A 25341-nucleotide genomic window follows, 5' to 3' on the forward strand; every position below is an offset into this window, starting at 1 on the left:
GTTGATACTCGCCCTCATCATCCCATTATATTGATCCAACTACTCCGGATCACCCTAAGAGTCATGGTTCTGAAAACCGGACCGGACCGGCCGGTTCAACCGGAAAACCGAGAACCGGCCACCTAACCGGTCCGGGTAATGCTAATAACCGCCTGGCAAAAAACCGGACAAAAAACCGGTCGAACCGGCGGTTAACCGGCGAACCGGAAGAACCGTCCGGTTTTTTTGCGGTTCAATGGTTTGCAAATTCATATGCCAGACGACGTCGTTTTGGCATTTAAAAAAAAAAAAAAAGGAAAATGCCGTTCGCGAATGACTAACCCAATAACCCTAATCTGATACTCCCCCCCCCCCTTTCTTCCCCAGTTCCCCTTTCTTCCCCTTTCTCGTTTCCCCTAACCTAAGTGAGATTCGGCGCCAGCGTCCATAGCCACCCACAGCCATCAAGACCACCAAGGCCACCATAGCCGAGCCCGCGACCACCACCAGAGGCCGAGCCCGCCTCCTCGTCGCCACCCACAACCATCGACAGCAACAGCGACCACCACCGGCCGAGCCCGCCTCCTCGTCGCCACCCACAACCATCGACAGCAGCCGCGACGACCACCGGCCGAGCCCGCCTCCTTCTGAATTTGGTAAGACTCTGTTCTTTCACCTATGCTTCCTGATTTTGATTTTCTGAGGTTCTGATCTTGTTCTGTGAGCTCGCCTGTTCTATGCTTGATTTTGGATTTTGATTTGCTGAGGTTCTGTGAGCTCGCTTGTTCTATGCTGCCTTTATGATTTTGGATTTTGATTTGCTGAGCTTCTGTTAGCTGCTTCTGTTTTGCATTGCTGCTTCTGTTACCTGCTTCTGTTTTGCATTGCTGCTTCTGTTTTGCATTTGTCACGTACTCACTGTTTCTGATCTAGTAGGCAAGAATATTAGAAGTTCAGAACATGTTTATAATTTGATTTTTCTGTTCATGTTTCTGTTCCTATTTGTTCATGCTGGATTACATGATTTTGGTTGCTGCTTGATGTTTATCTGGATTACATGATTTTGAGTTGCTGCTTCATGTTTATCTGGATTACATGATTTTGGTTTCTGTTTGATGAATCCTCAATCTATTTTTAGCTTTCTATTATGTTGCGTTTATTGGTGACTTGGGATTGAATGATGATCATTGCAAGCAAATTGAGGCTGGGCGTTGAAGGCAGCTGGGAAATTTTTATTAATATTTATAGAGTTGTTTCTTGTTACTGTGTGTGTTTGTAATCAATAGCCAATAGTTGTGGATTTGAGAATATTTTTACTTTTTGCTGCTTCAATTTTGCTGCTTCATGAATCTGTTTAGAAATAGGGTTTTGTTGCTTCTGTTTGATTCAGTGACGAGTATAGGCGTAATTCATGATTCATCTATTGTTTGCTTCTATTTTCTTGTCACTTTGTTCTTATTGCTTCTTGTCTTTGATTTTCTGATTGTTATAGATGGAACAATCACAAAGTATAAGAAGTTTGCTTGAATAAAATTTTCCTCCAATGAGCAGTTACTTTAAAAATTGGCTGAGCCTTAGAACCTTGAGCAATTGCAATGTCATCTATCTTTGTCAAAGAGAACACTCCTTCCACAACAGGACACAACCATTCAAGATGAAGCATCATGATCTTTACCTGCTCCGGAAACATTTGAAGCTTTGGAACAATAATACTCCGAAATCAATTGGTAAGGTGATAACAAAGCAGTGGCTAAATTGTTCAATGATCTTGAGAAGAACATTATCCATGAAACTTTTATTGCTGAGTATCTTTGTATCTGTATAAGACTTGAATGCTTTCTGTAAACATCTTTGGCAGAGAAAAGTTGCCACACCCTTGTAATGCCAAAAAGAAAAGCTAGCAGTATTTAGTATTTACTATTGTGTCAATCACTAGTGATACTGTAGTATACTTCAAGGCTAAGCCTTGATTTTATATATTTAAAATTATTTTTAGGTTTTTTAATAATTTTATTTAATATTTAATTAAACCGGTTGAACCCCGGTTGAATCCCGGTCGAACCAGTGAACTATTGAACCAGTGATTTTACCGGTTTATTGACCGGTCCGGTTCTCGCAACCTTGCTAAGAGTATAAAATATCCTGATGAGAAATTCTTGCCGTCTTTAAAGTTGAAAATGTTCCCGGAGCACACAATCAACATGCTGCCATATGGTTAATTGGAGTTTGTTTTATTCTCTAAAAGAAGAGAGAAAAGTAAGATTAATTGGAGTAGTTTAGATTTCATGTTTGACAAGTGTTCTCGTCATATGGTTAGAAGCATCGTAGGCCAATTAATTGAATGTTTTAGTCCCCAAAAAATCTTATTCTATTAGACAAATTGAATTCATTTTAAGGGGATAGGGTTTAATAAAATTCACATATTAATATGATAATCTTATAAGTATTTTACAATTTTTATATTTTTTAAAGACTAATAATAGGATTGAGTTAATTAAAATTATTAATCTCTAACAGAAGAATATGATATATACTAAGACTAAAATCATATGAATATTAGAGTCGTTTTCATTGCGATGATGTTTCATGGAAAAATTATTTTATTCAATAACTATAAATCTAATGCCAATGGTTAACATATATTAAATAACTTAAAATTATAAATCTGTACAAATAAACAAATAATGGAAAGAGTTGAGCAGCATAAAAAGATACTGGTTTACAAAATTAAGACTTATTATCAAGAAGAAAGTGAATGACATTGAGTAATCCAGTTTGGGTCATTGCTATATTTCTTGGTGAGTTAGCAGTTTTCTGTTTTTTCCATCCTTTTTTCTCTTTAATACCTTAGCAATAGCATTTTTTTTATTTTTTTCTCTGGTGGAATTGGTGAAATTGATTCATTATGTAATTTGTTTGCACATTTGATTAGTATAGATATATGATGATCAGCTGATTCAGTTTGAACCGAAATTTATACATGTCTTAGAGATGTTTAAAACATGTCTTTTGCAAGCATGTCTTATGAGAAATCACTTTTATTGTCTTTGCAATCATATAACATTTCAATTTCATGCAAGCATAATAAATAGGAAGACATAATTTTTCGATCGAAAAATATCTTGTCTCAATACCAAACATAACTCGACTTAAATAATAAATGGCCCTTTTATGACATTCCTCACCATCTTGAGCCAGCATACACCCAATAGTATTCATCGATGCTGCAATATATAATTTCAATGGCTCATGAGAACGAACGGTTGCCATTATTGGTGCTTTGGATAAATAATCTTTAATCGAATCAAACGCCTTTTGATGTTACTCTATCCATTCATACTAAGACTCATCTTTAAGTTTGACTAAAGATGAAAAAACACGTGTTCAACCAGAAAGATTAGATATAAAATGTCGAAGGAAATTAACCTTTCCCAAGAAAGACTATACCACCTTCTCTGATATTGGTGGTGGTAACTCCAAGATTGCCTTGGCTTTATTTTGATCAATAGTAATGCCTTTCTTTTGAACTACAAAACCCCACATTTCCTACAGATACTCCAAAATCACATTTCAAATGATTCATTTTAAACCGTTTTTGCAATTGTGTCAAAAGCTTGGCTTAAATGATCGAGATGCTAATCTATCAGATTTGACTTAACCATAACATCATCAATATATATTTCCATAAATTTTTTGGTAAACTCATGAAAAATAGTATTCATAGCATGTTGATACATTGTGCTACCATTCTTCAAACCAAAAGGCATTACCACCCATTCATAACTTCCTAAAGTCCCAGGACATCGAAAAGTAATTTTCGACACATCATCCATGGCTATAAAGATTTGGTTATATCCAGAATAACCATCCATGAAACTCAAAATTTCATTGCTTGCTGCAAAATCGATCAACATGTCTGCTACAGGCATAAAATATTCGTCTTTAGGAGTACCATTGTTTAGATCTCTAAAATAAATACATACTCGTAATTTTTCATTATTTTTCATTACTGGTACAATATTTGATACCCAATCAACATAACGAGTTGTTTGATTAAACTTTGCTTTAATAAATCTTTTAATTTCTTCTTTAATCTTAAGATTGACCTCAGGTGCAAAGCGTCAAGGTGCTTGTTTTACTGGCCGAGAAAATGGCTTCAAAGCTAATTGATGTTCTACTAAAGAATAATCAAGTCTAGGCATCTCCTGAAAATTCCAAGCAAAACAATCTTTGTACCTAACTAAAAGATTGATTAATTCTGCTCAAAATTACCCGTAAATGTTTTTACAAATATAAGTGGGTCTAGCATCATCACCAGATCCGAAATTAATTTCTTCAAGAAGATCTTGAGACTCAAAATCTCTTTCGATATTATCATCATTAACTAAATACTTTTTAAAACCCAAAAGTTCCAAATCATAAATATAATCGAAAGATAAGCCTATTAGCTCATTTAAGGAAAAATAAACTTTATTATCAACCAAATCAGCAATCGAATCATTTTAAATACAAGGACTATGGGATACATCGATGCAAGACTGGTTAATAATATTACTCTTAGGAATGGAAAAAGAAGTAAAACCTAATTTAGGCCTAAATTTGATTTGAGGAATCAGATTTGTACTAGAACTTGAAAAAACTGAATTGAAATCCCTATGTGATTCAACTTCATCATAAGAATCACCTCTATCAAAAGAAAGACTTTCTGCAGAATCGAAACTACTTAAAATAACTTTCTAAAGTAGTGATGAGCGGATATTTTATAAGTTTTTTGGCATCATTTTCATATAGTTTTTAGCATGTTTTGTTTAATTTTTATTAAGTTTTTCATAGGTTTTTGTGTAAAATTTATATTTTTGGATTCTACTTTGATTTTGTGTGTTTTTATGCAATTTCAAGTATTTTCTGGCTGAAATTGAGGAGTTAGAGCAAAAGTCTGATTCAGAGACAGAGAAAGCATTGCAGATGCTGCTTGGATCTGACCTCCTTACACTCAAAAGAGCTTTTCTGGAGCTACAAAAGTCCAAATGGAGCGTTCTCAATGGCTATGGAAATCTGACTTCCAGAGCTTTCCAGTAATGTATAATAGTTCATACTTTGCTTCAGAATAGAAGGTCCAAAACTGGCGTTCAACGCTAGCCATCTGCCTTAGTCCAGGCATCCACCACCCACCAAGGAGAGACCAACATCCAAACGCCCAAGAAGGACCCCCTAGCCAGTGTTCAACGCCTTAAAGGTCTCCTAGCACGTGGGTCTCATCAAAACTCAGCCCAAACACTCACCAAGTGGGCCCCAAAAGTGGATTTTATCACTAAAAGATTATTTTACCCTTTCTTATGTAATCCTTAGTGGTGCACGGATTTGTGATCATCAACAATGGCTCCAATAATTTGGTAGCTCTCACACATGAATTACACTTAGTCACAATTCCGCACAATTAACCAGCAAGTGCACTAGGTCATCCAAGTAATACCTTACGTGAGTAAGGGTCGATCCCACGGAGATTGTTGGTATGAAGCAATCTATGGTCATCTTGTAAATCTCAGTCAGGCGGATAATAATTGGTTATGGGAAATATAAAGAGATACTTGCTTAAATAATAAAGGATAGAACTACTTATGTAAATTAATGGTGGGAATTTCATATAAGCGTATGGAGATGCTTGTCCCTGTCGAATCTCTGCTTTTCTACTGCTTTCATCCAATCCTTCTTACTCCTTTCCATGGCAAGCTGTATGTAGGGCATCACCGTTGTCAATGGCTACATCCCATCCTCTCAGTGAAAATGGTCCAAATGCTCTGTCACAGCACAGCTAATCATCTGTCGGTTCTCAATCAGGTGGGAATAGAATCCCGTGATTCTTTTGCGTCTGTCACTAACGCCCAGCCTTCAGGAGTTTGAAGCTCGTCACAGTCATTAAATCCCGGAATCCTACTCAGAATACCACAGAAAAGGTTAGACTTTTTGGATTCCCATGAATGCCGCCATCAATTCTAGCTTATACCACGAAGATTCTGATTAAGGAATCCAAGAGATATGCGCCCGATCTAAGGTAGAACGGAAGTGGTTGTCAATCACGCGCGTTCATAGGTGAGAATGATGATGAGTGTCACGGATCATCACATTCATCAAGTTGAAGTGCAACGAATATCTTAGAACAGGAATAAATCAAATTGGATAGAAAATAATAGTAATTGCATTAAAACTTGAGGTACAGTAGAGCTCCACACCCTTAATCTATGGTGTGTAGAAACTCCACCGTTGAAAATACATAAGTGAAAGGTCCAGGCATGGCCGAATGGCCAGCCCCCATGATCTGAGAACTAAACGTCCCAAGATGTCTAATACAATAGTAAACTATCCTATTTATACTAGACTAGCTACTAGGGTTTACAGGAGTAAGTAATTGATGCATAAATCCACTTCCAGGGCCCACTTGGTGTATGTTTGGGTTGAGCTTGATCTATCCACGAGCTGAGACTTCTTTTGGAGTTGAACGCCAAGTTGTAACGTGTTTTGGGCGTTCAACTCCGGTTCGTGACGTGTTTCTGGCGTTTGACTACAGACAGCAACATGAAACTAGCGTTGAGCGCCAGTTTACGTCGTCTAATCACGAGTAAAGTATAAACTATTATATATTGATGGAAAGCTCTGGATGTCTAATTTCCAACGCCATTGAGAGCGCGCCATTTGGAGTTCTGTAGCTCCAAAAAATCCATTTCGAGTGTAGGGAGGTCAGATTCCAACAGCATCAGTAGTCCTTTGTTAGCCTCCTATCAGAGTTTTGCTCAGGTCCCTCAATTTCAGCCAGAAAATACCTGAAATGACAAAAAAATACACAAACTCATAGTAAAGTCCAGAAATGTGAATTTAGCATAAAAACTAATGAAAACATCCCTAAAAGTAACTAGATCATACTAAAAACTACCTAAAAACAATGCCAAAAAGCGTATAAATTATCCGCTCATCACAACACCAAACTTAAATTGTTGCTTGTCCCCAAGCAACTGAAAATCATTTAGGATAAAAAGAAGAGAATATACTATAAATTCCAAAATATCAATGAATATTAATTCTAATTAGATGAGCGGGACTTGTAGCTTTTTGCTTCTGAACAGTTTTGACATCTCACTTTTTCCTTTGAAGTTTAGAATGATTGGCTTCTCTAGGAACTTAGAATTTCGGACAGTGTTATTGATTATCCTAGTTAAGTTTATTGGTTCTTGAACACAGCTACTTTTATGAGTCTTGGCCGTGGCCCTAAGCACTTTGTTTTCCAGTATTACCACCGGATACATAAATGCCACAGACACATGACTGGGTGAACCTTTTCAGATTGTGACTCAGCTTTGCTAGAGTCCCCAGTTAGAGGTGTCCAGAGCTCTTAAGCACACTTTTTTTGCTTTGGATCACGACTTTAACCACTCAGTCTCAAGCTTTTCACTTGGACCTGCATGCCACAAGCACATGGTTAGGGACAACTTGATTTAGCTGCTTAGGCCTGGATTTTATTTTCTTGGGCCCTCATATCCATTGATGCTCAAAGCCTTGGATCCTTTTTACCCTTGCCTTTTGGTTTAAGGGCTATTGGCTTTTTTAGCTTGCTTTTTCTTTTTCTTTCTATTTTTTTCGCCACTTTTTTTTTCACAAGCTTTTGCTTTTTCACTGTTTTTTCTTGCTTCAAGAATCATTTTTCATAATTTTTCAGATTGTCAATAACATTCTCTTTGTTCATCATTCTTTCAAGAGCCAATAATTTTAACATTCATAAACAACAAGATCAAAATTATGCACTGTTCAAGCATTCATTCAGAAAACAAAAAGTATTGTCACCACATTAATATAATTAAATTAAATTCAAGGATAATTTTTGAAATTTATGTACTTCTTGTTCTTTTGAATTAAAAACATTTTTTATTTAAGAGAGGTGAAGGATTCATGGAATTATTTATAGCCTTAAGACATAGTTACTACATACTAATGATCATGAAGTAGAGACACAAAACATAAATAGACATGAAGCATAAAAATCGAAAAATAGAGAAATAAGAACAAGGAATGAGTCCACCTTAGTGGCGTCTTCTTCTTGAAGGACCAATGATGTCCTTAAGCTCTTCTATGTCCATTCCTTGCCTTTGTTGCTCCTCCCTCATTGCTCTTTGATCTTCTCTTATTTCATGGAGAATGATGGAGTGCTCTTGATGTTCCACCCTTAGAAGATTTGAGTTGTTCCCAATAGTTGTTGGGAGAAAAGTGCATCCCTTGAGGCATCTCCGGGATTTCTTGGTGATGAGCTTCCTCATGCGTCCCTTGGGCTCCATGAGTGGACTCTCTTGTTTGCTCCATCTTTTTCTTAGTGATGGGCTTGTCCTCCTCAATGAGGATGTCTCCTTCTATGATAACTCTAGCTGAGTAACATAGATGGCAAATAAGATGAGGAAAAGCTAGCCTTGCCAAAGTAGAGGACTTATCGGCTATTTTGTAGAATTCATGGGAGATGACTTCATGAACTTCTACTTCTTCTCCAATCATGATGCTATGAATCATGATGGCCAGATCCACAGTAACTTCAGATCGGTTGCTAGTGGGGATGATGGAGCGTTGAATGAACTCCAACCATCCTCTAGCCACAAGCTTGAGGTCCAGTCTTCTTAGTTGAACCGGCTTGCCTTTGGAGTCTCTTTTCCATTGAGCTCCTTCCACACATATGTCCATAAGGACTTGGTCCAAACTTTGATTAAAGTTGACCCTTCTAGTGTAGGGGCGTACATCTTCTTGCATCATGGGTAAGTTGAACGCCAACTTCACATTTTCCGGACTAAAATCTAAGTATTTCCCCCGAACCATTGTAAGATAATTCTTTGGACTCGGGTTCACACTTTGATCATGGTTCCTAGTGATCCATGCATTGGCATAGAACTCTTGGACCATTAAGATTCCGACTTGTTGAATGGGGTTGGTTAGAACTTCCCAACCTCTTCTTTGGATCTCATGTCGGATCTCCGGATACTCATTTTTCTTGAGCTTGAAAGGGACCTCAGGGATCACCTTCTTCTTGGCCACAACATCATAGAAGTGGTCTTGATGGGATTTGGAGATGAATCTTTCCATCTCCCATGACTCGGAGGTTGAAGCTTTTGTCTTCCCTTTTCCTTTTCTAGAGGATTCTCCGGCCTTGGGTACCATCAATGGTTAATGGAAAAACAAAAAGCTTATGCTTTTACCACACCAAACTTAAAATATTGCTCGCCATCGAGCAAGAGAAGAAAGAAGAGAAGAAGAAGAAGAAGAAAATATGGAGGAGAAGGGGAGGCGTAGGATTCGGTCAAGGTATAGAAGAGGGGGTTGTGTTGTGTGAAAATGAAGTGGAATGGAGGGGTATATATAGGGAGGGGGAAGAAGGTAGGTTCGGCCATTTAGGGTGGGTTTGGGTGGGAAAGATTTTTGAATTTTAAAGGTAGGTGAGGTTTATGGGGAAGAGTGGATGGATGTGAGTGGTGAAGGGGGTAATTGGGAAGAGAGGTTGAGGTGATTGGTGAAGGGTTTTTGGGAAAGTGTGTTATAGGATTAATTAGGAGGTAAGGTGGGAATATGTTAGGTGGGGATCCTGTGGGGTCCACAGATCCTGAGATGATCCTGTGGGGTCCACAGATCCTGAGGTGTCAATGATTTACATCCCTGCACCAATTAGGCATGTAAAATGCCTTAGCATACCATTCTGGCGTTTAAACGTCGAAGTGGTGCACGTTCTGGGCATTTAACGCCCATGTGTAGCATGTTTCTGGCGTTGAACGCCAGTTCCATGCTTGTTACTGGCGTTCAGCGCTAGCTTTCCTCAGGGCATATTCCTGGCGTTCAAACGCCAGGATATTGCTTGTTTCTGGCATTCAGCGCCAGATCCATGCTCTGTTCTGGCGTTGAACGCCAGCCAGATGCACCTTACTGGCGTTTAAACGCCAGTAAGTCCTTCCTCCAGGGTGCGATTTTTCTTCTGCTGTTTTTTATTCTGTTTTTAATTTTAATAATTTTTTCGTGACTCCACATGATCATGAACCTACTAAAACACAAAATAACAATTAAATAAAAATAAAATTAGATAAATAAAAATTGGGTTACCTCCCAACAAGTGCTTCTTTAATGTCAATAACTTTACAGTGGGCTCTCATGGAGCCACAAAGGTGGCCAGGTCAAAGTTGTGGACTCCCAACACCAAACTTAGAGTTTGGATATGGGGGTTCAACACCAAACTTAGAGTTTGGTTGTGGCCTCCCAACACCAAACTTAGAGTTTGATTGTGGGGGCTTTGTCTGACTCTGTATTGAGAGAAGCTCTGCATGCTTACTCTCCCTTGTTACAGAAGGATAGCCGTGTGCCTTAAACAAAAGGTAGCCCCCATTCAATTGAAGGACTAATTCTCCTCTGTTAACATCTATCACAGCTTCTGCTGTGGCTAGGAAAGGTCTTCCAAGGATGATGTATTCATCTTCTTCTTTCCTAGTGTCTAAGATTATGAAATCAGCAGGGATGTAAAGGCCTTCAACCTTTACCAACACGTCCTCTACTAATCCATAAGCTTGTCTTACTGACTTGTCTGCCAATTGTAATGAGAGTAAGGCAGGCTGTACCTCAATGATCCCCAGTTTCTCCATTACAGAGAGTGGCATAAGATTTATGCCTGACCTCAGGTCACACAAAGCCTTGTTAAAGGTCATGGTGCCTATGGTACAGGGTATTAAGAATTTACCAGGATCTTGTCTCTTTTGAGGTAAAGTTTTCTGAACCCATGTATCTAGTTCACTAATGAGCAAGGGAGGTTCACCTTTCCAAGTCTCATTACCAAATAACTTGGCATTCAGCTTCATGATGGCTCCTAGATATTGAGCAACTTGCTCTCCAGTTACATCTTCATCTTCTTCAAAGGAAGAATAATCTTCAGAGCTCATGAATGGCAGAAGGAGATTTAATGGAATCTCTATGGTCTCTATATGAGCCTCAGATTCCTTTAGGTCCTCAATAGGGAACTCCTTCTTATTTGAGAGACGTCCCAGAAGGTCTTCCTCACTAGGATTTTCGTCCTTCTCCTCCCTTGTGCATTCGGCCATATTGATTACATCAATGGCCTTGCACTCTTTTCTTGGATTCTCTTCTGTATTGCTTGGGAGAGTACTGGGAGGAGTTTCAGTGACTTTCTTACTCAGCTGGCCCACTTGTGCCTCCAAATTTCTGATGGAGGACCTTGTTTCACTCATGAAACTTAAAGTGGCCTTAGACAGATCAGAGACTAAATTTGCTAAATTAGAGGGGCTCTGCTTAGAATTCTCTGTCTGTTGCTGAGAAGATGATAGAAAAGGCTTGTTAGTGCTTAGCCTGTTTCTTCCACCATTATTAAAGCCTTGTTGAGGCTTTTGTTGATCCTTCCATGAGAAATTTGGATGATTTCTTCATGATGAATTATAGGTGTTTCCATAAGGTTCACCCATGTAATTTACCTCTGCTATTGCAGGGTTCTCAAGATTATAAGCTTCTTCAGAAGCTGCCTCTTTAGTACTGTTGGATGCATTTTGCCATCCATTCAGACTTTGAAAAATCATGTTGACTTGCTGAGTCAACACTTTGTTCTGAGCCAATATGGCATTCAGAGCATCAATTTCAAGAACTCTCTTCCTTTGAGGCGTCCCATTATTCACGGAATTCCTCTCAGAAGTGTACATGAATTAGTTATTTGCAACCATGTCAATAAGTTATTGAGCTTCTGCAGGCGTTTTCTTTAAGTGAATGGATCCACCTGCAGAATGGTCCAATGACATTTTGGAAAACTCAGACAGACCATAATAGAATATATCTAATATGGTCCATTTTGAAAACATGTCAGAAGGACACTTTTTGGTCATCTGCTTGTATCTTTCCCAAGCTTCATAGAGGGATTCACCATCTTTTTGCTTGAAGGTTTGAACATCCACTCTAAGCTTGCTCAGCTTTTGAGGAGGAAAGAATTTATCCAAGAAGGCCATGACTAGCTTATCCCAAGAGTCCAGGCTATCTTTAGGTTGTGAGTCCAACCATATTCTAGCTCTGTCTCTTACAGCAAAAGGGAAAAGCATGAGCCTGTAGACTTCAGGATCTACTCCATTCGTCTTTACAGTCTCACAAATCTGCAAGAACTCAGTTAAAAACTGGTAAGGATCTTCAGATGGAAGTCCATGAAACTTGCAGTTCTGTTGCATTAGAGCAACTAATTGAGGTTTCAGCTCAAAATTGTTTGCTCCAATGGCCGGAATGGAGATGCTTCTTCCATCAAATTTGGACGTTGGTTTAGTGAAATCACCTAGCATTCTCCTTGCATTATTGTTGTTGGGTTCGGCTGCCATCTCCTTCTCTTGTTCGAAAATTTCAGAAAGGTTGTCTCTGGATTGTTGTAATTTAGCTTCTCTTAGTTTCCTCTTCAAAGTCCTTTCATGTTCAGGATCAGCTTCAACAAGAATGCCTTTTTCCTTGTTCCTGCTCATATAGGGAAGAAGAGAACAAGAAAAGAAAAAGGAATCCTCTATGTCACAGTAAAGAGGTTCCTTATTGTTAGTAGAAGAAGAAAGGAATAAAAGTGGAGAATCCAATCACAAGGGTGAGGATAGAGGCAGTGATTGGAGATGAAGAGAGGTGAAGAGAAGTGTTAGTAAATAAATAAATAAATAGAATAAGAGAAGAGAGGGAGAATTCGAAAATAATTTTGAAAAAGTAGTTAATGATTTTCGAAAATTAAAGATAAGATATAATTAAAATTAAAATTTAAAACAATTAGTTAATTTAAAAAGAATTTTGAAAAAGGGATGAGATATTTTCGAAATTTAGAGAGGGAAAAGTAGTTAGGTGGTTTTGAAAAAGATAAGAAACAAACAAAAAGTCAAATAATTAGTTGAAAAAGATATTAAAGTCAAATTTGAAAAGATAAGAAGATAAGAAGTTAGATAAGATATTTTGAAATCAAATTTTTTTTTGAAAAAGATAAAATTTTTAAAAAGATATGATAAAAAGATAAGATGTAAAAGATTTAAATTTTTAAAATTAAAATTAACTACTTAACTAACAAGAAACTAAAAGATATGATTCTAGAATTTAAAGATTGAACCTTTCTTAACAAGAAAGTAACAAACTTCAAATTTTTGAATCCATCACATTAATTGTCAGTGTAATTTCGAAAATTTGAAATATAATTAAGAAAAAGATTTTGAAAATAATTTTAAAATTTTCGAAATTAATAAGATAAAAATGAAAAAGATTTGATTTTTTTGAAAAAGTTTTGAAAAGATAGGATTTTTGAAATTGAAAATTTGACTTGACTTGTAAAAAACAACTAATTTTTTTAAAAATTTTTGACCAAGTCAACCCAAAATTTTGAAAATTTGGAGAGAAATAAGGAAAAGATATTTTTTTTATTTTTGAATTTTTAATGAGGAGAGAGAAAAACACAAACATGACCCAAAACATAAAAATTTTGGATCAAAACACATGATGCATGCAAGAATACTATGAATGTCAAGATGAACATCAAGAACACTTTGAAGATCATGATGAACATCAAGAATATATTTTTGAAAAAATTTTAATGCATGGACACTATGAATGCAAAAATACATATGAAAAACAATAAAAGACACAAAACAAGAAATCATCAAGATCAAACAAGAAGACTTACCAAGAACAACTTGAAGATCATGAAGAACACTATGAATGCATGAAATTTTCGAAAAATGCATAATAAATTTTTTTAAAACATGCAATTGACACCAAACTTAAAACATGTCACAAGACTCAAACAAGAAACATAAAATATTTTTGGTTTTTATGATTTTCTAATTTTTTTTTGTATTTTCTTTTATTTTTTTCAAAAAACATATGGAAAAAGAAAATAAGAAATTCAAAATCTTTAAGAAGAATTCCAGGAATCTTTCAATGTTAGCCCAAAGCTCCAATCAAAGGATTTGACATGGCTTAATAGCCAGTCAGCTTTAGGATGGACTTACATGCATTGTAGTGATTAGTTGAAGACCAATTCCAAAGGAGTTTGAATATGGCTTTGTAGCCAGCTAGGATTCAACATGTTACCATGAAACTCTAGAATTCATTTTTGAAAGTTTTGAAGCCATAGAATAATTTAAAATTTTTTTCGAAAATAATAATTTTTTTGGAAAAACGAAAACAAAGAAAAATTTTGAAAAATTTTTGAACACTTTTTGAAAAGAAAATTACCTAATCTGAGCAACAAGATGAACCGTCAGTTGTCCATACTCGAACAATCCCCGGCAACGGCGCCAAAAACTTGGTGCACGGATTTGTGATCATCAACAATGGCTCCAATAATTTGGTAGCTCTCACACGTGAATTACACTTAGTCACAACTCCGCACAATTAACCAGCAAGTGCACTGGGTCGTCCAAGTAATACCTTACGTGAGTAAGGGTCGATCCCACGAAGATTGTTGGTATGAAGCAATCTATGGTCATCTTGTAAATCTCAGTCAGGCGGATAATAATTGGTTATGGGAAATATAAAGAGATACTTGCTTAAATAATAAAGGATAGAACTACTTATGTAAATTAATGGTGGGAATTTCAAAGAAGCGTATGAAGATGCTTGTCCCTGTTGAATCTCTGCTTTCCTACTGCTTTCATCTAATCCTTCTTACTCCTTTCCATGGCAAGCTGTATGTAGGGCAACACCGTTGTCAATGGCTACATCCCATCCTCTCAGTGAAAATGGTCCAAATTCTCTGCACAGCACGGCTAATCATCTGTCGGTTCTCAATCAGGCTGGAATAGAATCCCGTGATTCTTTTGCATCTGTCACTAACGCTCAGCCTTCAGGAGTTTAAAGCTCGTCACAGTCATTCAATCCCAGAATCCTACTCGGAATACCACAGACAAGGTTAGACTTTCCGGATTCCCATGAATGCCGCCATCAATTCTAGCTTATACCACGGAGATTCTGATTAAGGAATCCAAGAGATATGCGCCCGGTCTAAGGTAGAATGGAAGTGGTTGTCAATCACGCGCGTTCATAGGTGAGAATGATGATGAGTGTCACGGATCATCACATTCATCAAGTTGAAGTGCAACGAATATTTTAGAACAGGAATAAATCGAATTGGATAGAAAATAATAGTAATTGCATTAAAACTTGAGGTACAGTAGAGCTCCACACCCTTAATCTATGGTGTGTAGAATCTCCACCGTTGAAAATACATAAGTGAAAGGTCCAGGCATGGCCGAATGGCCAGCCCCCATGATCTGAGAACTGAACGTCCCAAGATGTCTAATACAATAGTAAACTATCCTATTTATACTAGACTAGCTACTAGGGTTTACAGGAGTAAGTAATTGATGTATAAATCCACTTCCAAGGCCCACTTGGTGTATGTTTGGGCTGAGCTTGATCTATCCACGAGCTGAGGCTTCTTTTGGAGTTGAACGCCAAGTTGTAACGTGTTTTGGGCGTTCAACTCCGGTTCGTGACGTGTTTCTGGCGTTTGACTCTAGACAGCAACATGAAACTGGCGTTGAGCGCCAGTTTACGTCGTCTAATCACGAGTAAAGTATGGACTATTATATATTGTTGAAAAGCTCTGGATGTCTACTTTCCAACGCCGTTGAGAGCGCACCATTTGGAGTTCTGTAGCTCCAAAAAATTTATTTCGAGTGTAGGGAGGTCAGATTCCAACAGCATCAGCAGTCCTTTGTTAGCCTCCTATCAGAGTTTTGCTCAGGTCCCTCAATTTCAGCCAGAAAATACCTGAAATCTCAGAAAAACACAAAAACTCATAGTAAAATCCAGAAATGTGAATTTAGCATAAAAACTAATGAAAACATCCCTAAAAGTAACTAGATCATACTAAAAACTACCTAAAACAATGCCAAAAAGCGTATAAATTATCCGCTCATCACTTAGTCATTAGCTTAGTATTTAAAGACTTTTTACACTTGATCTTCGAATGATATAGGGATATCTGCCATATTTCATTTTTATGATTGTATTTTCTATCAGTATGAGTTTCTAAATCTCCTAGGTTGAGTGGAGGAGTCCTACTGAGTTTTACGGATTAATAAAAGTACTACTGTTCTTTCTCAATTCGTGTTTGATTCTCTATTCTAAGATGTATTTTTGTTCTTCATCAATATGAATGTGTTGAACTGGCATAAGATTATCACATTCTACATGGGTTCAGAGTGAGTTTTTCATCAGACAATGATGAACCACTAGCTTGATTATACATCTCTTAGACGGCTAATCCACGACTTCGTTGGGGATTTCTCGAGATACCAGTTCAGCCGAAGTATGGGGAGATTAGGGTCTCTGTGGTAGAGACTAGAACCAAAGCCGCAGCATCTCTTAGACGGCTAATCCACGACTTCGTTGGGGATTTCTCGAGATACTAGTTCAGCCGAAGTATGGGGAGATTAGGGTCTCTGTGGTAGAGACTAGAACGAAAGCCGCAGCATCCTCTAATCCGGAAGATTCGACCTTGTCTGTGGCGTTTTGAGTTGGATCACCAAGGAGAATGAACTGTAGGAGCTTCACCTTCAATCAGACTGGATCCGCACTAACCCTGGGGTTCAGATCTGGAGGAGTATTAGCGATCTCTAAAGAAAGACGTTAATCACATATAGCCTACTATAGAAGAAATCATTCACAATTAAAGAAGATAGTAAGACCAGAGTTAATCCAGAAGGACAAAGCATCTCAAGCCTTAACCATCTTCTTATTATTATAAACAGGCCAACCTAGTTTAGATCTCCTTATTTTCTTTTATGCAATTAAACAAACATACCAACATCTCCTACTCACCTGACTAAGATCTGCAAGATAACCATATCTTGCTTCAAACCACAGTCCTCGTGGGATCGACCCTAACTCGTTTAGGTATTACTTGCACGACCCAGTGCACTTGCTGGTACAGTTGTACGAAGTGTGGGGATTCGTGCACCAAGTAGCAAAATAATTTGAGACATCTTGCTTTTTGGCCATGACAAAATATCCTCAAACTGTTGACTTTAAAAAAAACTACTCCCACCCAGTAGGAGGGAAATCAAGCTTTGGTTGACGAAGCTTCACATTAAGTCCTTCTAAAGTAAAAAAACGGCCTTCACAATTATAAGAATTAAGCACCCTATCGACATTAAGAGGTTTCAATTTTTCATTATACACCTTAAAATCAACATGTAATTGTTCCATATAAAGACTCAAATATGATTTTATCACTTCAGATTTTCCTTCATCAGTCCAACGAAGAATACTCTGATGCACGGTTAAAGGTACAACTCCAACACCATGAATCCAATCTCGTCCAAGCAATGCATTATAGCTAGCCTTCGAAGACACCACCACAAAAATAATGTTTTGACATGAAGATTCCACTTGCACTTGGAAAGTCACTAACCCTTTTGCAGGGGTTGATACACCACTATAATCAGTGAAATATTAGTAAGGATCAAATCATCAGAATACTTCCCTACCTTAGTCAACATTCGTTCTGGCAACAAACTAATTGCTTCTCCTCCATCGAGTAAAACTTTGTTAACACAAATACCACTTATATAAGTTGTAACATGCAATGGTCGAAGATATGACTTCTGCTTTTCATCTTCCACATCATAATACTCATTCGGATTTCCTTCATATTCCCTTAAGTATTCAGTTGGTATGATTGAAATCGTGCTTACCATTTTCTCATCACCTTCCTCAAAATATTCTTTATCCAAATCAACATCTTTTCCTTTATCATCAATTGGGGATACAATAACAGCTTTGCCCTTTTTGAATTTAGCCTATGAGAAAATCTCTTTAGGAGCAGTTTCCCCATCAGACGGGAAGACTATTCTAGAATGAACAAAAGGCATTGCCCCCTTGTCTTTAGAATTCAATGATTTCTTCGGCACCATTTGTCGTCCATTCCTTCCACTTCAATTTCCTCTAGCTCTTCCTCGAGGATATGGATAATGGCTTTTATTGAAATCTCGATGACCTCTCTAAGGGTTACGCTTATATTACGCATCTCGATTACAAAACTCCTGGCAATTTCGTATCCATTGCACAATCAAACCTTGTGAACAACTCATTGAAGAAGAAAAATTCCTCTGATGGACACCAGAACTTTGTCCCTCTTGTCTTCGAGGAGGTTGCCTCTGACGAATTTGTTTTTCTTTATGTGCTAACTCTTTTTTCATTCTTTCTTTCTCAAAGATAGTTGCAGTATCAGTATCGAAAACATCATTACACTAAGGGCACAAAGACACATCTCGATCTTTCAATTTTTACTACATCAGAAATTCTAACAATCCTTCACCAACACCCGGAGACACTGCTCAAAATTAGCTTTGAAATCCCCCATAACAGTATCAAATTCATAAGAAAAACCAACCATGTTGAACCCTAAGAAAGGCTTCGCAAAATTTGCACCAGCATCAAAAGGATCAGAGTCAACCTTCATCTCTTTTATACCATCATCGAACTTTAATCTCCCTTCCATAATTGCTTCTTGAATCAAGTCCCTGAAATGAACATAGTTAATAGTCGAATGGCTAGTTATTTGATGAAATTTACAATAGGTTTCCCACTTTAAATATTTTATCGAAAGCAATGTCTTGCCTTCTTTACAAGATTAATTGTTTATCTTTAAGCAACACATCAAATATTTGATCTGATTTTGAAATATAGAAGCTATTCTTCTTTCCACTCTTACGTTTTGTATCGTTAGATCTATCAACATTCATGATTTTCTTAAGCAGAGAGCATACATAAAGTGGACCTTTTTTAATTAAGCCAAATCAACTTCAGAAAATTCAAAATCAGACTCCTCACTTGAGGATTCTACTTCAACATATAAAACCTTTTCTTTTCCAGAAAAAGATTTATTTTTCAACCTTTTCTCATTTTTAAATATTTCTTTCTCCTTTCGAAGAATTTCTATTTGATGAACTCTTTCATCTAAATGAGCTAAGTCAGGTATGTGGACATTAAGCAACTTTCGACTCATGTAAAATCCTAAATCCATGGTTTCTATTTTCACTACTTCACTTTCAGGAAGAGACACATAACATTGACTTCGAGCGTTTTTAAAAACAAATAATGAAGTCATATATTGATTCGCTATCCTCTCGTTTCGAAGCCGCCAAATCAGTGACTGTCACATTCAATTCTCCTCTAAAAAATTGAGAATGAAAAGCATTCTCTAACTGTGCCCAAGTTACAATCGAATTAGGCCAAAGGTTAGAAAACCAAGTTAATGCATTTTTTGTTAAAGAAGAAGGAAAAAATTTCATCTTTAAGTTCTCATCATTTGCTAAATTTCCCAATTCAACCATATATCGAGCAATATGCTCAATTGTCGATTCACCAACTTCACTCGCAAACTATTTTAGGGTTTTTCACGCCTCTAGGCACTTCTACCACTTGCACAACGGCAGAAAAAGCAGAAACAAAGTACTGATGACTCATACAACCCACATTAAATCCGACTCTATTAATCATATCCTCAACCATTCTAGTAACTTGGTATCTCTCACCACGTTGATTAACCTGCATTTGAGCCAAAACGTCATACGTGTTTTGATCTCGTTGAATCACTCGAGAAATATCTCCTTCAAAATGCATATCACCATCCCAATTTCTAGGCATATTCATCATATCTTCTTAGTTCATTTGCATATTTTGTTAATCATCTTTGTCATAATCAACGATTCAAGCAATTTGCTCAACTTGTCTAGCAAGACACTCAAATTTTGACTCATGATCAGCCACCATAGGATTCAATATGGTAGTCATTTGCTGGGTCAACAAATTGACCAAATCATGATGACTTTCATCGAAATATTGTCGAAAGGCAACCATCAAACCAGAACCATTAGATGTGGAACCCACTTGATAAACACGAGAAAACTCAAGATGTAATGGAGGAACTGAATTGCTAATTGACGTATTTTCAAATCTAATAGGAGGAGCATAACCACCCATGGGTGGATTATAACTTGGAGGTAGGCCATAAGGAGGCCAACCAATTGTTACTGGTGGTTGTGCTTGTGTTAAAGCAATTTGTGGAAGTGGATTTTGCCCATTATTCCCAACTGGAAGATTAGTAACTGTTGCGTTCTCCACTAATGTACCACTTTTAGAACGCGACATCATCTCTGCTGACATTTGTGCAACTATAGCAACATTATAATTTGCAAATGATTCATTATTAGAAACTTCGTCTGCCATATGTATAATTCTACCACTTCTAAGTTGCATCCACTAGATCATGACAAAATTTTTTTGACACACTTAACTTTTAAAATTGTCTCATTGGACCTGCCAATTTGTTTTACAAATTTTTAGCAAATCTGGGGGTTCGATATCTAGTGATCTGTGAACAAAATCTACTCCTTTTGTGAGTACCAGTTTTTGAAAGTGTATCAAAGATTCTTTTAAATTGGCTAAAATAACAAAAGAAAATATGAAAAGAAAAAAGAATAACTTTCGAAATAAAATAACTGAAAATGAAAGAAATATCATTGTATTTAAAGAAAGCAATAAACTGCCTTCGATAAAATCGAAGGACTTTGAAATCAAATACAAAGTACGGAAAGTCTAAAGGAAATGAAAAGAACAACTTTGCTGAAAAGATAAATTTGCAGGAAGATAAAGATTACAAGAAATTTAAAGTAAATGTAAAAGATATGGAAAAAAACCCTACAGAGAAAAAAAAAAGCTCTTAGCAAACTCAGAAATTTGCTGGAGATATGAGAGTGCGAGAGTGTTTTCTCAAATGAGATTCTAACTTTTGTTCCTTCTAATTTTCATCTATTTATAAGACTCTTTGACCAATCAAATTCAAATATATTTTACATGTGCATTAATCTTTAAGTAATTGTTATCGCGCTTTGTATGATGTGAATAATTACCATCAATTATCTTCACTCAACAATCTTCTTCGATAAGACTTGTCGATTAACCTTACTTATCTTCTTGATAAATTCCTTTCGACGAGTACTATGTCCTTCGAAAAGTATTTGTCGAGCCTTGACCTCAATATCTTAAAACTTATTTTATTTTTGACCAACAGGTACATATACAACAAAATATAAATTATATTTTTTCTCTCTAATATACCGAACTTATTTAATTTTTAATTTAATTAAACTGTATTTTTAACTTTGAAATATATTTTAATTTATCCTTTAATATTATTAATTTTTTTGCGATAGATAATTATTCAATTTAATTTTTTTAATTTTACTCATAATAAAAAAATAAATTTACTTAGAATAAAAACAATGTGATTAAAAATAAAATTAAAAAGATAAATTTACTTAATTTAATCATTCTTCTAAGAATAATGTATTATTTTTATCTCTAAAATTTTCTTTCTATTTAAATCCTTAATATTTCAAAATCGTCTCAATATAACAATATTGTCCTTAACAGATCACTAATAGCCTAATAACATGAGACGATTTTAAAACCATAAGGATTTAAATATGACAAATTTAAATATTAGAGATAATTTTATAAAAATGCTAGGTGTCCAAGTGAGTAATCAAGTTTAACCAAGTTATTTATAAATAAAAAATTATTCGTGCGTCACTTCTCTCTCCTTTAACGATCATCGTTACTTCTTCTTCTTCTTACGTTTCTTCTTCCTTCTTCAATGTCATTGTCGTCGTCAGTGCTGCTACCGCCGTTGTTATCATTGCTGTCACCACCGCCATCACTACAAGAAAAAGCCATATTTGTAACAAAAAAAATTGTTACAAAACATCGAAATTTTGAAACAAAAGTTTTTTGTAACAAAAAAGGGGGCCGTTGCAGTAAGTCCCGTTACAAAAAGTTTTTGTAACAAAAAATGGAACTGTTACAATTCAATATGATATTTTGTAACAATTTTTTCTGATACAAAAAACCAGAAGCCGTTACAAAAATGGTAACAAATTTTGATCTTCAAGGTATTTTTTGTGACAATCTATTTTTTTCCTATAAAAAAATTTTGTTACAAAATATAACATGGTTTTGTAACATTTTTTTTCTTTAGTTACAAAAGCAGATTAATTATTTTGTAACAATTTTTTTTAATACAACTTACATGCATAATTTACTAAATTATTGTTTAAATTAACTAATATATTAACTATTTTTAATAAGCAAGTTTACATCTATATAATATGCAAAAACATACATAATTCAAACAAGATCCTTTTAGCTAAAATTATTTTCAAACAAAATAACATTAGTAAGTACATTGATTAGTTCTACAAGTTATATGTCTTGCATAAGTTCAACCAAAAGTTAAAAGTTCTAACATAGATTAGTGTCTCTATGAATCAAAATACTCTTGAGCCCTCAAGGTAGCATGTGGTCACCATTTCAGCACTCCTGTAAATAAGAAAAATCGAAACAAAAAATTAGAAACAAGATATAACACTAATTATAATTTTTTCCACTAAGTTTTATCCAAAATGTTTAGAAAAATTTTGGCAAAACCTCCCCTAAAACTTGGATATTTCCACCGTCTACGGTTCCAACAAAAACAACCAATTCACAACTTATGTCTCAGTCAATACCCAACCAAATTTATCAAACCAAATTTAGGCATGAAGTTAAAATAAACTTGAATATGCCATATAACTAACCATTATTAGCAAATGTGCTCCTTTACTCTTGCCCTTTGTATTGTATCACAACATATGGATCTATTTTGCCTATTAAACACAAAAAATAAATTATAAAAACTTGTTAGCATATTTATTAGCATAGTTAGAATTGCACAACTTGAACATAGTTAGAATGTTTATTAAATAATACCATCTATTTGAGTATTAAAAAAGAAAGAATTAGCACAAAAAAGAAATTAGGAGAATATATAAAACCAGATTTTTTGGTAAGTATAACAAATATTAACACATGACACTTGGTATTTATATAAAACCAAGTAAAAAATATCTAGATTCTTTGGTAAGCCAGAGCATCTAGTGTACAACGACAATCAACATACTAGTTACTGAACAAATTCAATCAAGAAAAGGAGAATAGCAAAACAAAATAAAATAAATAAATAAAGGCATATTAAATAAAGGACAGAAGATGTTGGAAGGCTCACCGTGCGGATGCTGACAACATTAGACTGAGCTTTCATAATCTCGACATCACGCTCTTGTTGCTGCTTCCAATCAGAAAGCAAGGTCTCATTTTGTACAAGTTTCAAATTAGAACTGGTCTATGAACTGTTGATGGCAACCAAGTTGCTTCATTACTTTGGGTGTTTCTTTGCCCCTATCATGCAGTCTACCAAAATTATCCTGCACAAAGTTAAATACCAAATTACAGTGGTTCAATAATCAATAATTCCTGAAGGAGTCATGACAAAAAGCTAATATATATAATCAATAATCAATAGGTCATTAATAAAGTAAGAAAACATTATTATGCAACATTTGCTTCAAAGCTTTCTTAGTCCCTACCTCAATCAAAATTGTGTCACTTCATTAAAGCTGGTGACATATTCCTCCATCAAATTCTCTATATACAGTGCCTAACCTTGGCCATTAAAAGGTATTTTAATTTAATATAATTAAGATTTTTTGCAGATTCCTCATAAATTTGAGTACATGACAGCTTGAAGGCAATAAGATAATGATAGAAATTAAAGAACCAAAACCGGGAGCAATAAGATAATGATTGATAACTGGTAATAAATGAGGAAAAATTACTTGGCACAAAATCGGGAGCAATACAGTTTACACGAGTGTTTGGGGCCATCTCAGCAGCCAAGGCCTATGCAGCATATTACGAATAATTATCAGACTTAAAAACAAGAAGATATATGCAGTTTTGTTAGATGTTCAAAGAACACTTTGTAGGGCAAGTGAAGTACCTACTTTAGTAAGTCCAAAAAGGGCTGTTTTGGTCACTCCATACATAGACATAGAAGCAGGAGGATTGAAGCCGGCGATGGAGGAAATAATAACCACATATGAGCCTTTGTGCAAGTGAGGAGCTGCATCATCCAAGAACATAAAAGTTGTTAACACATTAATTAGAACATTAGCTCATAACAACAAACAATTGAGAGCTTGAACTAATTTACCTTGAGAAGAAGTATAGAGGCCTTAACATTAATCTCCTAAAGCTTGTCAAGAACAGAGTCTTTGGTTTGCAAAATAGGGTCAACAGAAGGATTTGCAGCTGCGTATGACACAATCACATCTATATTTCCACACTTATGTAATGTTCAACAGCATATTCAACAGCATTCAAACAAATTTTAATAAAGGATAATGCATTCGATAAAAATGAATAGAAAAGGGTGACCTGAGCGACTAGAGGCAGCAACGGCTTCAACCGAAATAGAACAAAATCAAAATCAATGACAAAAACCTCAGGACAGTTCCGGCTAGCCCCATCAATGGCGACCTGAACCCTTTCTAGACGGCGGTTCCTGCGATGGCTTCGTTCACCACCTCTCCATACGTTTCTTCTTAGCTCAGACCAGCGGCGGATTCGTCTCCACCAGCGGCAGCAAGGGCACCCGCCGAGGATGACGATGGCGGCGACCTCACGCAGCACAGCGGCGGAGCACAGCTTCGACATCCCTCGCGAGCGCGCTTTCTCTTCTCCACCGCGGACTCTCTCTCTCTCTCTGTCTGTCGCCTCTCTCCTCATCCATGACGGCACAGCCGCAGTGACGCGACGGCGCTTGGCTCGACGGCGCTGGCTTCGTGGCAAGTACGACGGCGCGGATAGCTGCTGCAGGGGCGACAGGATTCACGGCGCGAGGCAGCGGCGGTTCACGAGGATGGCGCGAGCTCCTCCCTCCACCGGCGCACTCCTCTCTCGGACTCCCTCTTCTCTTCTTTGTTCTATTTCTCTCTGATTCTCGTTCCCTCAGTGAGCGTGTGTGTTTGTTGCATTGAGAGAGGGTGAGGCTGTGTTGGTGTTTCAGAAAGGGGAAGGGGTAATGGCGGCTGGGAAAGGAAAAATTAGGTTTCTGATTAGGGATTTAAAATTAGGGTCCCCTAATTTGGGAATTAAGGCTAGGGGTAGTTCAGTCATTTCACTAAAATTAGAAGTAATTAAAAATCAAAAACTTATTTTTTATATATTAATAATATTTGTAAAAATACTATTTAATTATTTATCAATTTATAAATTGAATTATTTTTTTTAAATAAAGACTCTAATTCAATAATTAGAGATAATATAATTAATTTTTTTTATTCATAAAAATTAAAATATATTAAATTCCAAAATCTCAATTCTTTAAATCAATTTATACAAAATTCTTATTATTTTGTAATTACTAAATTTTATAGTTCAAATATAGAAAATTATCCAACAACT

At 36.2% G+C, this 25341-nt stretch overlaps 1 long non-coding RNA gene and 1 other non-coding gene across 9 annotated transcripts; one reads left to right on the forward strand and one right to left on the reverse strand.

The window, feature by feature from the left end:
* Positions 1 to 11844: 11844 nt before the first annotated feature.
* LOC130958922 (small nucleolar RNA R71) lies at positions 11845 to 11948 on the forward strand. Its single transcript, XR_009078023.1, has one exon. It is a non-coding gene; the product is annotated as a small nucleolar RNA R71 (small nucleolar RNA).
* Positions 11949 to 21520: 9572 nt separating this feature from the next.
* Positions 21521 to 24978, reverse strand: LOC130955094 (uncharacterized). 8 transcript variants are annotated; one of them, XR_009076590.1, is made up of 7 exons: positions 24089 to 24978; positions 23880 to 23998; positions 23712 to 23775; positions 23102 to 23300; positions 22635 to 22703; positions 22305 to 22377; positions 21521 to 21718 (listed from the first exon to the last, which is right to left on the reverse strand). It is a non-coding gene; the product is annotated as an uncharacterized LOC130955094 (long non-coding RNA). The 8 variants fall into 8 exon arrangements; XR_009076592.1 differs by lacking the exon at positions 21521 to 21718 and having other exon boundaries at positions 22182 to 22377; positions 24089 to 24186; positions 24313 to 24978; XR_009076588.1 differs by lacking the exon at positions 21521 to 21718 and having other exon boundaries at positions 22182 to 22377; positions 24089 to 24207; positions 24313 to 24978.
* Positions 24979 to 25341: the final 363 nt, after the last annotated feature.

The sequence above is a fragment of the Arachis stenosperma genome, chromosome 10, assembly GCF_014773155.1.
Source record: "Arachis stenosperma cultivar V10309 chromosome 10, arast.V10309.gnm1.PFL2, whole genome shotgun sequence".
Classification (NCBI taxonomy): domain Eukaryota; kingdom Viridiplantae; phylum Streptophyta; class Magnoliopsida; order Fabales; family Fabaceae; genus Arachis; species Arachis stenosperma.